Source organism: Leptonychotes weddellii, chromosome 9 (genome assembly GCF_054177405.1).
Source record: "Leptonychotes weddellii isolate Sample4059 chromosome 9, ASM5417740v2, whole genome shotgun sequence".
NCBI lineage: Eukaryota > Metazoa > Chordata > Mammalia > Carnivora > Phocidae > Leptonychotes > Leptonychotes weddellii.
In genome coordinates this window covers 89,308,840-89,324,134 of record NC_138377.1, presented here as the reverse complement: position 1 = coordinate 89,324,134, position 15,295 = coordinate 89,308,840, and the positions used below count along the sequence as shown (strand labels likewise).

Genomic DNA, 15,295 nt, shown 5'->3' with positions numbered 1-15,295 from the left:
AAGACAATCCCCAGGGGAGGGAAGAAAACAAGTGTCATGAGAGATGAGACAAGCATATATAGGGAAAGCATGCTAGGGGAGTGACTGTTTCAATGCCTCTCACCCAGACAATAGGTACTCTTTTTTCTCCTGGCACCCTCTGTCACTACTTAAAGGGGTCATTTTTGGTCTGTGGTCTGCAGAACCCTTTTCAACTGACACAGGAGTTGCTTTGAGGAGAGGTGCAATGAGAAAGTACGAATAATAATCAAAATCCAAACTCAGGGAAGAACACACAGTGAAAAGGAAACCCAGAAATGTCAACATTTTGCTACTTGAACCAACTGCTTCCATTGGACCCAAGAGGGAGTCTGGAAAACATCTGAGAGTTCATATCAGCATATATCTCATGTCCCTACAAACCCTAGAGGGTTACTTTGCCGACTCGACGGTGATCAGCTTATGCCCTGAAGCAACAGAGACGGGTACCAAGACTGCCAAAGTTAAAAAAAAAAAAAAAAAGTGGAAATTGTGTTTCCTCAGAAATGAATTGGCTTTGAAACTGCCTGGTCTAGCAAGCCCTTTCTCCCACATTGCTGCAGGTTTTATTGCCTTACACTTGAAATAAAAAATCGAACTTTGAGGTATGAGGACTGGGCAGTCCTGAGAGGACAGGTGGTCTGAAAGTGCAATAGTCAACACAGGTTGTGCTCCCCTTTTACCCCAAGAACCTATCCCTGAGCTGTCTGAAGTCCTTTGCAAGCCTGGTAACCACTCACTATCCCACTGGAGCAGCGTGAGAGAGTGAGCTCTTCAGTACTGCACAGATATGAAATATCCGTGAATTTAAAAAACAAAATCACCGTTGTGTTGGGCTATTTCCCCCATCCCAGTTTTAGTAGGATCTCGCTATGGCCATGCGGCTCCTAGGAGCTCTGAGACCATCTGGTTGGTGGACACTGTCACCAGCACTTAAGTAGGGAATGTGCAGTAGGAACCCTGCACATTAGGGCTCAGTGTCAGCATCTGTCAGTGGGCTGTAAATGAAGAGCTGGCTGCCTCCTCTTGGCTGGAGGGAGCCTGTGGGGTGGGCATGGAAGGCAGGATCTCAGATTCAAACTGCAGGAGCTGCTGGCCCATGAAGCCAAAGTTGAGCTAGATCTTCATGAGGTAAGCCACACAGATGGTAGTTGAACGGAAGATCCCAGCCTCACAGTGGACCAGGATCCTGCCTCCCGTTTCACCGACATGTCAGTGAAGTCCAGTGCTTCCTAAAAGTGAGAGCTAAGTCAGCCACGTGGCTGTCTTCTACCGGGATCCGTTTATTGTGCAGGTGGGTCATGCAGGCCTTGGATGTTCACCGTGAGACATTCAGCAGGGCAGTGACGTGCAGGTGGGCGAGCAACTGGCGCTTGGACACACCGTGGGCACTTCCAAGGTAGAGGACAGTAAGCTGGCCGCTCTGGTCATCAGCCGGCCACAGCTGATGTCCAGCACAGGTTTTGCACACTGGCTGCTGAGCGTTCTCTTGTGAAATGGGTTTTACACCCACACAACAATCAAGCCATTCCGAGTAGGAAGTCTCACGCGCCCCTTTAGGGAAGTACGCCCGTGAGCCAGCGGCCGATGGGGAGCCGAGTAGGGTGCCCGCGGAGCTGTCCTCACGCAGCGTCAAGCCGCCACGCAGCCGCCGTCCTCCAGACGCCATGTTGGGCAGCCCGGAGTGCGCAGAGTCCGCGCCGCCGGCCGCCATCGTGCCAAGAGGAGGTTGGCGGGCAGCGAGAGGCACACGTTCCGGTCGGCTGGAGCCAGCTGGGCCGCTGTCGAGCGCCACGAGGCGCGCGGGTGTCCGCGGCCGGGGTGCCGGCTGGGAGGCCCAGGAGGGTGAGCCGCGGGGCCGCAGCCACCCACTGGGTCTTTCCCGCCCCTTGCGTTGCGGCCCGTCGGAAGCCAGGCCGGGAGTCTTGAGTGAGGTATGAGCGTAACAAAACGTGCAGCATTAACTGCATACTAAATCGAAGTAAGACATTTAACTGGAAGGGCCAGTTAAGATGGGTCGTTAATATACTTCTGGTGTATTTTATAATGGAACTCTGGCTTAGATATCACAGGTTTCGAGGACTCCTCAGAGATAAGTACATCCCCCCCCCCCCCCCGCCGCCTTTAAGAATCCAGGTGTGAGGGTGCCCCGTGGTTGCGCAGTGTCTGGAGGCAGCAAGTCCCTGGTGAGGAGGCCATGGGGCAGTTAGGAGGATTGGCTCATCCCCAGCACGGTTCTGTTTTCCTTGAACCCCATTGTGAGCCTGGGAGTTCACGTGAGCTGAATTCCTTCCCGGGAGTCTCCCCACTGTGCTCGATGGGTCTGCCCCCCCCCCCCGGGAATAATACTATTTACCTCATAGGGTTGTGATGATTAAATGAGATAATTCAGGTAATGTCTCTAGCATAGTCCTTGGTATAGTGGAAGTATTTAATCAAATAAATCAATTTCAAATATAATCAGGTAGACGATATATAAATAATACTGTACAATATTATTAGAGATTTGTCTCTCAGAGACCCAGGAGAGGCTTTCCACTGTATGGTATTTGCACGGGGCAGTGGACTGTAGTTTCAGGGGTCCCAAGTGGCTTGTTCCCCTTCTGTGGCCTGTTTCCATTTGGGAATTTAGCCTCCCTGAGAACTTGGCCTTTTCTCTTGTCATATAGTTAGCTTGGAATGTGCCTCCTGCTTCATTCCTTCTTATCTGAAAACACATCACAAGACCTGACTATACAAGCCCATCTAGGAAATGTACAGTGTTTGGATCTTAGTATGGATGTCCTTGAATTTATTTTATAGCTAACATCATTCATATTCTTGGCAGTGAGACAGGATCCCTCCCCCACTTTTTTTTTTCCTTCATGCTTCCATCAACTCTGGATCATATCAAGTTGGTGAATATATGTTAGCTGATGTTGAGTAAGAAATGTTTTGTGATGGCCAGTCTCTCCTGTTGTGAAAATCATTTAACTTGATGACCTAACACAGATTGGTTTTTCTTTCTTTAATTTTAATTCCAGTAGAGTTAGTGTACAGTATTACGTTAGTATAAGGTGTACAATATAGTGATTCAGCAATCCTATACATTACTCATTGCTCATCAAGGTAAGTGTACTCTAAATCTCCTTCACCTGTATTACCCATTTCACATCCACCTCCCCTCTGGCAACTACCAGTTTGTTCTCGAGAGTTAAGAGTCTGTTTTTTGGCTTGTCTCTTTTTTCTTTGTCCTTTTGTTTTGTTTCTTAAATTGAATGAAATATGAGTGAAATCATTTTCTTCTTTGGAAAAATGTCTGTTCATGTCTTCTGCCCATTTTTGATTGGAGTGTGTGTGTGTTTGTTGAATTGTAGCAGTTCTTTATATATTTTGGATAATAACCCTTTATCAGATACGTCATTTGCAAATACCTTCTCTCATTTAGTAGTCTTTTAGTTTTGTTGATTGTTCTTTTGCTGTGCAGGAGCTTTTAATTTTGATGTAGTCCCAGTAGTGTATTTTTGCTTTTGTTTCCCTTTCCTCAGGAGACATCTAGAAAAATGTTGCTAAGGCTATTATCAGAGAAAGTACTGCCTGTGCTTTCTCCTAGGATTTTTATGGTTTCAGGTCTCACATTTAGGTCTTTAATCCGTTTAAAATTTTTTTTTTTTTAAAGATTTTATTTATTTGACAGAGAGAGACACAATGAGAGAGGGAACACAAGCAGGGGGAGTGGGAGAGGGAGAAGCAGACTTCCCGCGGAGCAGGGAGCCTGATGTGGGGCTCGATCCCAGGACCCTGGGATCATGATCTGAGCCGAAGGCATACGCTTAACGACTGAGCCACCCAGGTGCCCCTCCATTTTAAGTTTATTTTTGTGTATGGTGTAAGAAAGTGGTCCAGTTTCATTCTTTTGCATGTTGCCATCCTGTTTTCCCAACACCATTTGTTGAAGAGACTTTTTCCCATTGAGTATTCTTGCCTCCTTTGTCAAAGATCAGACCAGTTCCTTTAGGGAGAGGAGTTAAGGGCTTACTTTCTGGAAACATGTGACAATGACTGCAATTGAATAATGGTAGTAAAAGCTGTAGGAAATATCAAGCTGCCTAGATTCTGGGGAGTTTGGTACACAAGATCAGAAAACATGGAAAAGGCCAGGAAGCCATCAGAGCGTGTTTTCTATTCTGCATGGACATGTTAAACCAGCATGGTGAATCTTAATTTTCAGAGGTACCTCTCAGGCTTGTTCTTGTGACCAAGTCCCTTTGAGTCACTACTGGGGACATCACAGAATAATGATCCATCTTACATGTGTTATATAATCCAGGAGCAGTTTTCTTGATTGAAAATTCTATAATCGTATGTGTACAGGTTCCATGCCTCAAAAATGTATACATAGAGTATTTATAGGAAGTGATATCTACAGTGATGGTCCTTCTTGTACCTGTCCTCACCTCCTTTCCTGGAGCTGGCTCTTACTGAGGCTAGGTTGTAGAAGGAGGCCTGTGGAGGAATTCCCTGTTAGCTCAATAACATATAAGAAGGTTTGCTAGTGGGAGTTAACCTTTTCCGAATATAGAGTTTGATTGCCTTTTAGTCCTCTCCATTTTCTCCATTCTCTGGACTTGTACATGGAGCAGAGCATACTTGCTCCATGTATATCGAAGGAGAGCTATGGAGGGGTTTTGGGGAGAGAGAAGGGAGTGAAGGAGTAAAAGAAAAGGAAGAGCAAAAGAAGGCAAAAGGGCAAGGTGAAGAGAAGGGAGAGAGGACATCTTTTTCAGGGTGTCTGCACAGAGCTGGGGACTAAAAACCATTTGTATGAGCCCATGAGCCAAATTGAGGAAATTAGAGAAGAAACCCCCAAATCTCTCTCACCAGAAAGGCTTTCTATTGGTTAGAATATATTGCTTGAACATGGAATAAGTAGCTATTTTTTTCTGGAATTTATGTTGGTATTTGATAGGATTATTCTCTAACCCACAATAAAGGACTTGATGTAGAGATTTTGTACATTCTGAAGTTTTTGTTTTTGTTTTTGTTTTTTTACGTAAATCAGTTTACTACCAGGACCTTTGTTTTGTCAATTAATCCACAGTAGCTAATAAAAACAGTATTTTCCTGAACTTATTCTGTGCCGGGCACTGCGTTAAGTGCTTGATATAGATTATGACATTTAATTTTTATGGTATGCCTAAGAAGTAGGCTATCATGAGTCCATTTGACTTAGAGAGCTGAGGTTCAGAGACGTTAAGCAACTTTCTCAAAGTTGTACAGCTAGTGAAAGACAGAGCCCAAATATCTTATTCTAATACCTTTGTTGGTAATCAGCTCACTCTACTGCCTCTGCAGTAGAATTTTAATAAAAATGGAAGAAAAGTCTATCCATTAATTGTGTGTGTGTGTGTGTGTGAATTGGGAAAAGACTCAACCTTTTTTAAAAAACTTAAACTTTTGATTTTAGAATAGTTGTAGATTTACAAAATTATTGTGAAATAATATAGAGTACCTGTATTCTCTATACCCAGTTTCTCTTTTTATGAACAACTTACATTAGAATGATATGTTTGTCATAATAAATAAACCAACATTGATATATTGTTATTAACTAAGGCCCATACCTTATTCAGATTTCCTCTTACATCTTTCTTCTGTTCCAGGTTCCCAACTAGGATATCACACTACATTTAGTAGTCCTGTGGCAGTTTCTCAGACTTTTTTGGTTTTGGTTACCTTGACAGTTTTGAGGATTACTTGTCAGAGATTCTGTAGAGTGTCACTCAGTTGGAACTTGTCTGATGTTTTTCTCATGATTAGGTTGGGTAATATATTTTTGGAGGAAGACTGCAGAGGTAAAATGCTATTTTCATCATCTTATATCAAGGGTCATCCTATCAACATGACTTATCACTGTTGATGTTAATGTTGATCATCTTGCTAAGGTAGTGTTTGTCAGGTTTCTCCCCTGTAAAGTTATTCTTTTCTTCTGTTTCCATGCTGTTATCTTAAAGAGCTGGGAGTTACGTGCCACCTCTTTCAGGATAGAGTATCTACACAAGTAATTTGGAATTTGTCACAGTGGATTTGTCTCTTTTCCTTATTTATTTATTCCTATAATTATATAGTCATTAATTTATGTCAGTATGGATTCATGGATATTTATTTCATACTTTGGGTTATAATCCAATACAGCTTTATTTTATTGCTCAAATTGTTTTAGCTGTGGCTACTGGGAGGTCTTTCAGCTGGCTCCTGTGTCCCTGTGATACATCAAGTTAGAATTTTTTTGGAGCACTTTCTTACTCTCTGGCACTACAAGATGCTTCAGGATCATCTTGTGTATTTCCTGCTCCAGTCCTTGAATCTGCCATTTCTCCAAGCAGCCCTGGTTTCCTTCCCTGGAGAATTAGTATTAGAAACCAAGATATGCACATTAAGTGTGCTCATTGCTGTTGGAATGTCATTGCTTCTAGGTCCTCTCAGCTGAAAGAGCAAGGAAATATATGTGGGTATACTAACTTGTGTATATACACATCTATATATTTTTCTATATGTAACCATCTGTATGTACATTAAACTAAACATGAGCTCATATTAGTATCTCCAGCTCTAATTTATTGTTACATGGATCATTCTAACTTCCTTCCTTTGTTCATCTGTAAATTCTCACTCCAACAGTGAGAAATCTGGTTCCTGCCATTTACCATTCATTCACTTAGCAATATCAGAATTTTTTATCCAAATCTCCAAGGAAAACAGCATTACCAACTGGAGTACAGTGCTGTGTGCAGCTCCTTTTTACTCTGGTGTTATAGATTCTACTTATTTCCCAAGTTGCTTGAGTCAGTACCATTTACCTCCACCCCCTTCAATGAGGTTCACACATTTGTAAGATAGTTAATATAGTTGGTTTGTCACATTTTGTATTCCATTCTGGGATCCTCTGTCCTCCTAAGTAATTTTTTTCTAATTTTCATCTTGTTTACAGTAACACAGAGAAGAGTTTCAGCACCCCCAGAATTCACTGCACTTCATCTACTCAACTTCACCTTCCTAACTCCTGGCAACCACTGATCTGTTTACTAGTTTTATAGTTTTGCCTTTCCAGAATTTCATATAATTGGAATCATACAGTAGGTAGCTTTTTCAGGCTGACTTCTTTCATTTAGCAATATGCATTTAAGAATTACCCATGTCTTTTCGTGTCTTGATGGCTGTTTCTTTTTATCACTGGGTAGTATTCCATTGTCTGGATGAACCACAGTTTATCCATCTACCTGTTAAAAAGGACGTGTTGGTTGCTTCCAATCCATGCAGATATTTGTGGGAATATAAGTTTCAGCTCATTTAGATAAATACCTAGGAGTACAATTGCTGAGTCATATGGTGAGACTTTGTTTAATTTTGTAGGAAACAGCCAAACCGTCTTTTAAGATGGCTGTACCATTTTGTATTCCCATCAGCAATGAATGTTTCTGTTGCTCTGTATCTTTGCCAGCATTTGGTGTTGTCAGTTTTTTGGATATAGTCATTGTAATAGTTGTGTAGTAGTATCTTGTTTTTACTTGCGGTTCCCTAATGACAAATGATATTGAGCACATTTTCTATGTTTGCCATCTGTATATCTTCTTTGGTGAGGTGTCCAGATCTTTGCCTGCTTTTTATTCTGCCTTTTTTTTTTTAAATTGTTGGCTTTTAGGGTTCGTTCATATTTTGGATATATTACAGTATTTATATATATACTGCAAATATTTTCTTTCAGTCCATCTTCTAATTTTTTTTCCAGTCTTCCAGGCTTGTTTTTTCATTTTCTTAACAGTGTCTTTCACAGAACAAAAGTTTTAATTTTAATAAAGTCCAACTTATCAATTTTTTCTTTTATAGACTGTGCTATTGATGTTGTATTTAAAACCTCATTACCAAACCCAAGGTCGTGTAGATTTTCTCTTATGTTTTCTTCAAGAAGTTTTTGTATTTTTTCCATTTCACATTTAGGCCTATGATCCATTCTGAGTTAAGTTTTGTGCAAGGTGTAATGTCTGTGTCCAGGTTCATCTTTTTTGTATATGGACATTCAGTTGTCCTAGCACCATTTGTTGGAAAGCCAACATATATTTTATTAGAAAAATATTTCTGTCCAGTTTGGGGAACTAGAGTGATGTGGAGGCAGGCTTTGAAAACTCTGGCCTAGTCACTGAAGTCTTCCTGTAACCTCCATATGCCGTTTTCTTTTCACCCATCTTTCTGTCAAATCAGATGCTGTCTGCTGCCTACTAAAGATAACTACAAAGACTTTGTTATTTCAATGCACAAGAGAGGAATTGCTGTCTGCGTGTCAGAGACAGTAAAGTCCCTTTGGGAGGGGAGTTTGTAGAGGAAGAGGCAGTGGTTGGAGAGCCTCTATTTTATCCTTGAAGATAGAAAACTCTTAAGATGGATAGGATTTAATTAACATACTTTTGAGACAAACATCTCTTAGGAAAAATACAGAATTATGCAGTACATACATACACCTGCATGTGTGTGAGTGCACACACACACACACACGCACGCACACATACGGCCTTTTTTCTAAAGCTTGGCATTCTTTAAGAGCACCATCAATACCCTTTTCCAGGTCTTGGGGAGAGCCAGACAGACGCTCTCCATCATCACATGCCTCATCAGGGAAGTGGGGAGCAGATTTTCATAACTGTGATGTATGTTACAACATTAAATATGATAGCATATGAAATTAGCTACATACTTCACAATCCCGTTTATTTAGAGATTGTGTGAAAATCAGACATACATTTATTATTTTGCTTGTGATGAATTGAAAAATGAAGAAGAGTGCCATCTTGTGGGCATCTCTGTTGCTACCACATCTCATCAGATCTTGGTGCAAGTCCATCAAACCTAGAGAACCGGTCTGTATAGAAATGCATCTCTATGTAATGTATCAGCTGAGGGCAACTGATTAAAGACCTTTCTTAGTTCTTTTACCTCTACTGAATCATTCTGTGGACTTTTATTTTCATAAATTACTAAAAGGTACTTCCTAATAACCTATAAAGTCAGTCATGGAGGGGTACTGACATTGGCATTTATAATAAAAAATGGCATATTATCAGTTCCTTTACATACTCTAATTCCATTTTGTATAAGAAGTTTGGCTGACAAGCCTCCTAGTACATGAACCCACATGGAATGGGAATTTCAGAAATTTCCAGGGAGGATGTTTTGTATTCAGCATTATATTGAGTTTGGTTGTGGTTTTAGTTTTGTCTTAGAGTATGGTTGTTATTTATTTATCAGTATGAGAAAAGAACCAGGACAGACCACTCAGTAACAAGACAGAAGTTTTAGTAGCAATTCAGGGACCACTGAGTCAGATGGTGGACTCCAGGCCAAGATAGGGAATTGGATGCTGGGAAGCTCTTTGGCAAGATGGAGCCAAGGAGGACAGATCATGCTACTTATTGCTGAGAGACCCCTTCTAATTCCAGGTTTACTGTTTTTTTTTACCATGAGACCTTGGGCAAATCCCTTCACCTCACTGGGATTTTTTTTTTTCAATCTGTGAAATGACAACTTTGAAATGTATATTCCCCAGTGTCTCTTCAAGGCCTGAAATTTGATATATCAAAGAGAGGGCCACATTTCATTCAAACCCAGGTTTCCTGATTAAGGATGGGATTTATCACAAAGATACTTATTTTTTTTTTAATATTTTATTTATTTATTTGACAGAGACACAGCGAGAGAGAGAACACAAGCAGGGGGAGTGGGAGAGGGAGAAGCAGGCTTCCCGCTAAGCAGGGAGCCCGATGTGGGGCTTGATCCCAGGACCCTGGGATCATGACCTGAGCCGAAGGCAGTTGCTTAACGACTGAGCCACTCAGGCACCCCAAGATACTTATTTTTAGTGAAGCTTTTAAGGAGATATTCTGAAGCCATGGAAATAGTTTATATTTTACATTGTAACAAATTACATAAATACTTGAATATAATTACTCCATTATTGTTCTCCTCACTTTGAATTCCTATAACCCTTATATGATGAGGTATCAGAGAAAAGGCACACTCACTTCAAGTACTGAGGCCGCTGGGCCCTTGCTGCATTGGAGATATATTCTCCTTGTAGATGCATGCATTTGACATCGCAGCATTTTAAGACATCTCAGGCAGTGATGGGTGACATTATCCACCTAGCCTGCAGCTGCTATATCAACCTCATGTTGTCAGTATCTGACAGTAGTGTTGATTCTAGGGAAAGAAACCATCCCTTCCATGGCCAGCTGAAGGACATTTGGGATGGGTGTCATTTCATGAAGACTTTCTCTGTTCACCAGTTACTAAGGAACATTGCTTTGCATTTCTGTTTAATTGTGTGTGTATATTTTAAGAGTTCTCATAATTTAAGAACTCTCATACATTCCTGTTTGTTTAAGTGAATGCACTTTAAAGTTTTCTGGGGGAAGAGGAGGGTCCAGAGTCCAGCAAGATACTAGAAAGTTCAACCCTACATTGCATCTTATCTTTGTCAAAATTATGCTGCTGTGGGGGACGCCTGGGTGGCTCAGTTGGTTAAGCGTCTGCCTTCGGCTCAGGTCATGGTCCCAGGCTGCTGGGATTCAGCCCCACGTCGGGCTCCCTGCTTAGTGGGGAGCCTGCTTCTCCCTCTCCCTCTGCCTGCCTCTCTGCCTACCTGTGCTCTCTTTCTATCTCTCTGTCAAAGAAATAAATAGAATCTTAAAAAAAAAAAAAATTATGCTGCTGTGGATTGCTAAATGTGCCCTTAAAAAAAAAGTGTGGAACAGAAATTGTGCTGATGGCATTTTACCACAAGAGAGCGCTCTAACAAAACACCTCACAGCTCAAAAATCTACGTCGGCCTCCTCAAACATTTACATGCTACAATTTCTGGCTAGTCTTGTGGCATAAAGCTCAATGTCACAAATATTGTTTCAAACTTTATGAAAAGAGGTTTTTTTAAGAGTGTTGAGAGCTTGGGAAGTGAACCCTGAGCATAAGTTAAACTACTTTGTTTACCTGGAGGGGCTTTACAATTCCTCCATCAATTTCCAAGAAGGGGGCAAAAGAGTTTAAAAACCTTTACTGTCTTTAACAACAGACCAAACAACACAAATTCAGAAACACTTTAGGAACATTTCCATTTCCATTTCCAAACTAGTCTTTTATGGATTATCTTCCCAAGAATTTGGAGTCTAGATATATGATTGAAAATAACAACAACAACAAAAGAAAACAACAAACAAATCCATTCTCCAATCTAGATAGAACTATCAGAGAAAGTGCTGTGTTACCTCTCCCAGAATACAGACAGTAGAGAAAGAAAGTAGGGGAAAGGCTATGTGATAGTCTTTGAAATAAATTAAAACACCTGGACTGCATTTCCCTAGTGGACAGATAATACTTGAGGGCATTATTGCCAACAGTGAATATCCTTTACATTTAAACAATCTTTACTGATAATAAAATAATTAGAAAAATTTATGGACGTGTGTGCTATTACTAACATGGCTTTGCCAAAAGGAGATTCAGATGTTTATTCACGGATATTACACGATTCTCCCTCCCCCCCTTTTCAGATGACATGTTTATACTTAAGCAGCACTTCTAAATTTTTAAGAGATGAAGAGATTCCATTTAATTAGGTAGAGTGACTTGTTTATGTTCAGGTTACACATTTACGGGTTCTAATGAAGAACAGAAAATACCTATTGAGCAGCCTTTGAAGTTCCACTTGTTTAAGGATAATTGTAAATCCAGCTCAATGGAAACAGCATCTCAGTCAATCCAGTGATTGGAGAGTAGAGCATAAGGAGTGAAGTCTAGGTAAAATAATTGCACAAATCGCACATCGATCAATGTTCAAAGGATTTTTTTCCCTCCCAAATCAAAGCTCTTCCATCTTACATTTGATTGGGATATTGAAACTAGGTTATAGGAATAAATGTTAAGGGTATAATAAGATTCTTTTCTTTCTTAAAAAAATCCCTCACCATTTATATAAATCCTTTCTCTGTTTTTCTTTGAATTTTTACTTTTTATATTTTGTGTAGCCTATTTTATTTGCAAATTAGATAACTAAGCCATACTACTGTCAAATGATTTTTCCACATTCATAAATCCTTTCTGAAAATAAGTTAATTTTTTCTTAAACTCTGACCTAAGGTAAAAAAATCCAAATATTTGTGTGTCTCAGAGGTACTGCAAAAAGGCCACCTAAATTAATGAGCTTTCTTGAATTGGTGTATAGAAATGCATTACAAAGCTTAAGAAGTCCAAGAGATTTCTCGTGATTTTTAAAGCGATATTAATGATCTATGGAATAAGAAATTGAGCTTTGTGTTATTACTGTAGGATTAGTCTTTATTTCCTGAAAGCTGGCCTATTTATGGGTGTATAGGATGGAATTAAAGTCTGAAAAGGTTAATTTTTTTTTAAGTTCTGTAGAAGGTCTATTTGCTATCACTTTTTTAAGTTTCCCTTTTAATTGTAGTTGCAATCTGCATTTGGAGTGAGTCCAGGAAGCTTGAATAATAATGTAATCCCTGGTGGAGCCTCTCTTAGGGAAGGGAGTAGGATCAATGAAATGCTGTGTAGTTTCCTGACAATATATTCATCTCGCTATTATTGTGGCTGATGGATTGTAGCAAGGCGACTCCTAGGACTTGCGTTTGCCATCTTTAGTATACGTTATAATTTCACTGTGAAAAACAAAACCCCAGCATATAAAAGAAAGCCATCCCTAATTGAAAAGTAGTACCTTAAAAATACTCTTAGAAAGATACTTGTCTTGTTGCATGTCATGGAGAGTAGAGAACAGAAGAGGAAAGAAACCATTGCCCTTTGCTTAGCTTGCTAACCTACATTTTAGTAGTTGCACATCCATTTTCTCTTTCTTCTGTGTGCTTGTCTAATTTATTTTCATAAGAAAACTCTGCTCCTCTTGTCTGGAGCCAGCATTAAGTAGCTGAAATCTTGAATGGTGTGGGTTTAAGATCAAACAAGACCTAATAAGGTGGGATTTGTTTTCTTATTGATCTTTTTGATGGTTGGGTCCTGCTGACAAGCTGTAAAGTGATGGGGAGGTATTAGGGCAGCAGCTCTTCAGAGAAATGTGTTCTGGCCAGAGCTCCACCTTGAAATAGGAGAGCAAGAGACTTAAAGCAGCTCAAAACAAGCGGTTCATGGTTTGCAGAATGGAAGTGAGTCCAGGGCTATGTCCAGCAGCATAAATATTAAAGGTAGATAATGCTAGCTGATTTATTTTTGTTTATTGTATTTTAGATTCTGGGAAGTTGGCTGATGTCCTTGATTAGAGTCAATCAACATACCTAATTCAGGCCTCATTTAAGAAACAAAAGCCTCCCGGGCGCCTGGGTGGCTCAGTTGGTTAAGCGACTGCCTTCGGCTCAGGTCATGATCCTGGAGTCCCTGGATCGAGTCCCGCATCGGGCTCCCTGCTCGGCAGGGAGTCTGCTTCTCCCTCTGACCCTCCCCCCTCTCATGTGCTCTCTCTCACAAATAAATAAATAAAATCTTTAAAAAAAAAAAAAAAAAAGAAACAAAAGCCTCCCAACTTTGTGGGAGACACTGGGAAGAAGGACAGGATACAATTCATGTAAGAAAAAAGCTAAAGAGATTGGTATCTTTTTAATAAAGTTCACTTAGGAGTCAAAAAGACACAAAAACAAACTAAGGAGTTATTTAAAGGAAGCTAAAGGAAATTAAAGTGAGCAAAAAAAATTTAGTGAACAAACTAAACTCCCTGCTACCAAATGGAAAGAAGCAGGAGAAAATGTTGTTTTGGGGGGAAAAGGGCTCTGTTATTAAAAATAAATCATTTTGATCCAATCTTTCAGAAATAGAGAACTGAGTTAAGCACCCATTTTTGTGGTCTTATTCGGTAGCTTAATTGAACTAGAGGGCATTAAAATCTGTCTCCTGTTAGGGTAGATAATGCATAGTTGATGTTCCTATAGGACTAGAAGCACAGCATTTTCATATTATGGGCAAAGAAGAAACTATGTCTATAGATTCTACCTTATTTTAGATAACCACTTCAGTCAGCTCAGGCATCGAGGATCATGTTCTGCTTCGGCCCACCTTTCAGTGTTGCAAAAAAGCAAGAGGGAAAAGCACAACAGAAGGGAGTAGCCATTACAAGTGAAATGTTACTGAGGACAGTGGAACTCCTCAAGAGCTGACTTCTGGAGGCTCTTTGGCAAGGTATTTACAAATGCAGTGTTTCTGTCAATCTCCTCCCTTATTCCATTCTTTGCTCCTTTAATGGGCAAATTAGCCTTAGGTTCCTGTTAAATCTTTCTGGGAAGAGAATATACATATGTGGTTATGACCAGGCACTACCAGGAGAAAGGTCAGTTGGAGAAGAATGTCCTCTTTCCAGGGATGCTTTTTTTCCTTGGGATGCAGCATTGAATGTAACCAGCTGCTTGAATATCACCTCTTCGCTTGGCCTCACTTTTAAGTGCAATCCTCTGTCATGAAAGGAAGAAGATATTCAAAATAATCCTAGTGAGAAGGAATATAGGATGCACCTAGTTATATTTGGGCAGAGGAGAACTTCCTTCGATATTGAAGATGGGAAGGAAATTAAAGGCCAGCTACTCCAAGCTTTTCATTTCTCAGATGGGTAAATTGAGGCCCTTTGAAGCTCAATGAATTGTTCAAGACAATGTAAGGATTTAGTGGTAGAATGATTTTATTCCTGCAGGGCACTTTTGAGGAGGAAGCTTCTGGAGAAACACAGTCGTCTTTCTGGGACTGGGAGTGTCTTCGAGATAAGAGAATTAATGCTCCTTGTTCCTCAAAGTGTAGTTAATGGACCAGCAGCATTGGCATCACCTGGTGCTTGTTAGAAATGCAGCATCTTAGTCTCTTTTAGACCTATGGAATTAGAATCTGCATTTCAACAAGATCTGCAGGTAATTTCTTTGCATGGTAGAGTTTGAGAAGCACTGATGCCCCAAACACCAACTAAAATGATTGTGCAGCTCAAAGCTGCCTAATTTCAGCAAGTGTCGTAATGACTTCTAAAAGACACTGTTGTAAGCAACATTTTTAGCTGAGGTGAGTACATTAAAATTTAAAAATGCAAAGAATAAAAAAGTGATGCTGTACAGTGAAGGGGAAGATGGGGGGAAATGGTTGTATTAAATGGTACAACTTTTTTCTGGTGGGCAATTTGGTAATAGGTATCAAAGTCTTTTAAAAATGTGCATACCAGTGTGGCTCAGTTGGCTAAGGATCTGACTGTTGATTT

General features: G+C 40.3%; 1 pseudogene; it reads right to left on the bottom strand.

Moving 5' to 3' along the window:
* Positions 1 to 888: 888 nt before the first annotated feature.
* Positions 889 to 1,760, bottom strand: LOC115940596 (dual specificity protein phosphatase 5 pseudogene; annotated as a pseudogene).
* Positions 1,761 to 15,295: the final 13,535 nt, after the last annotated feature.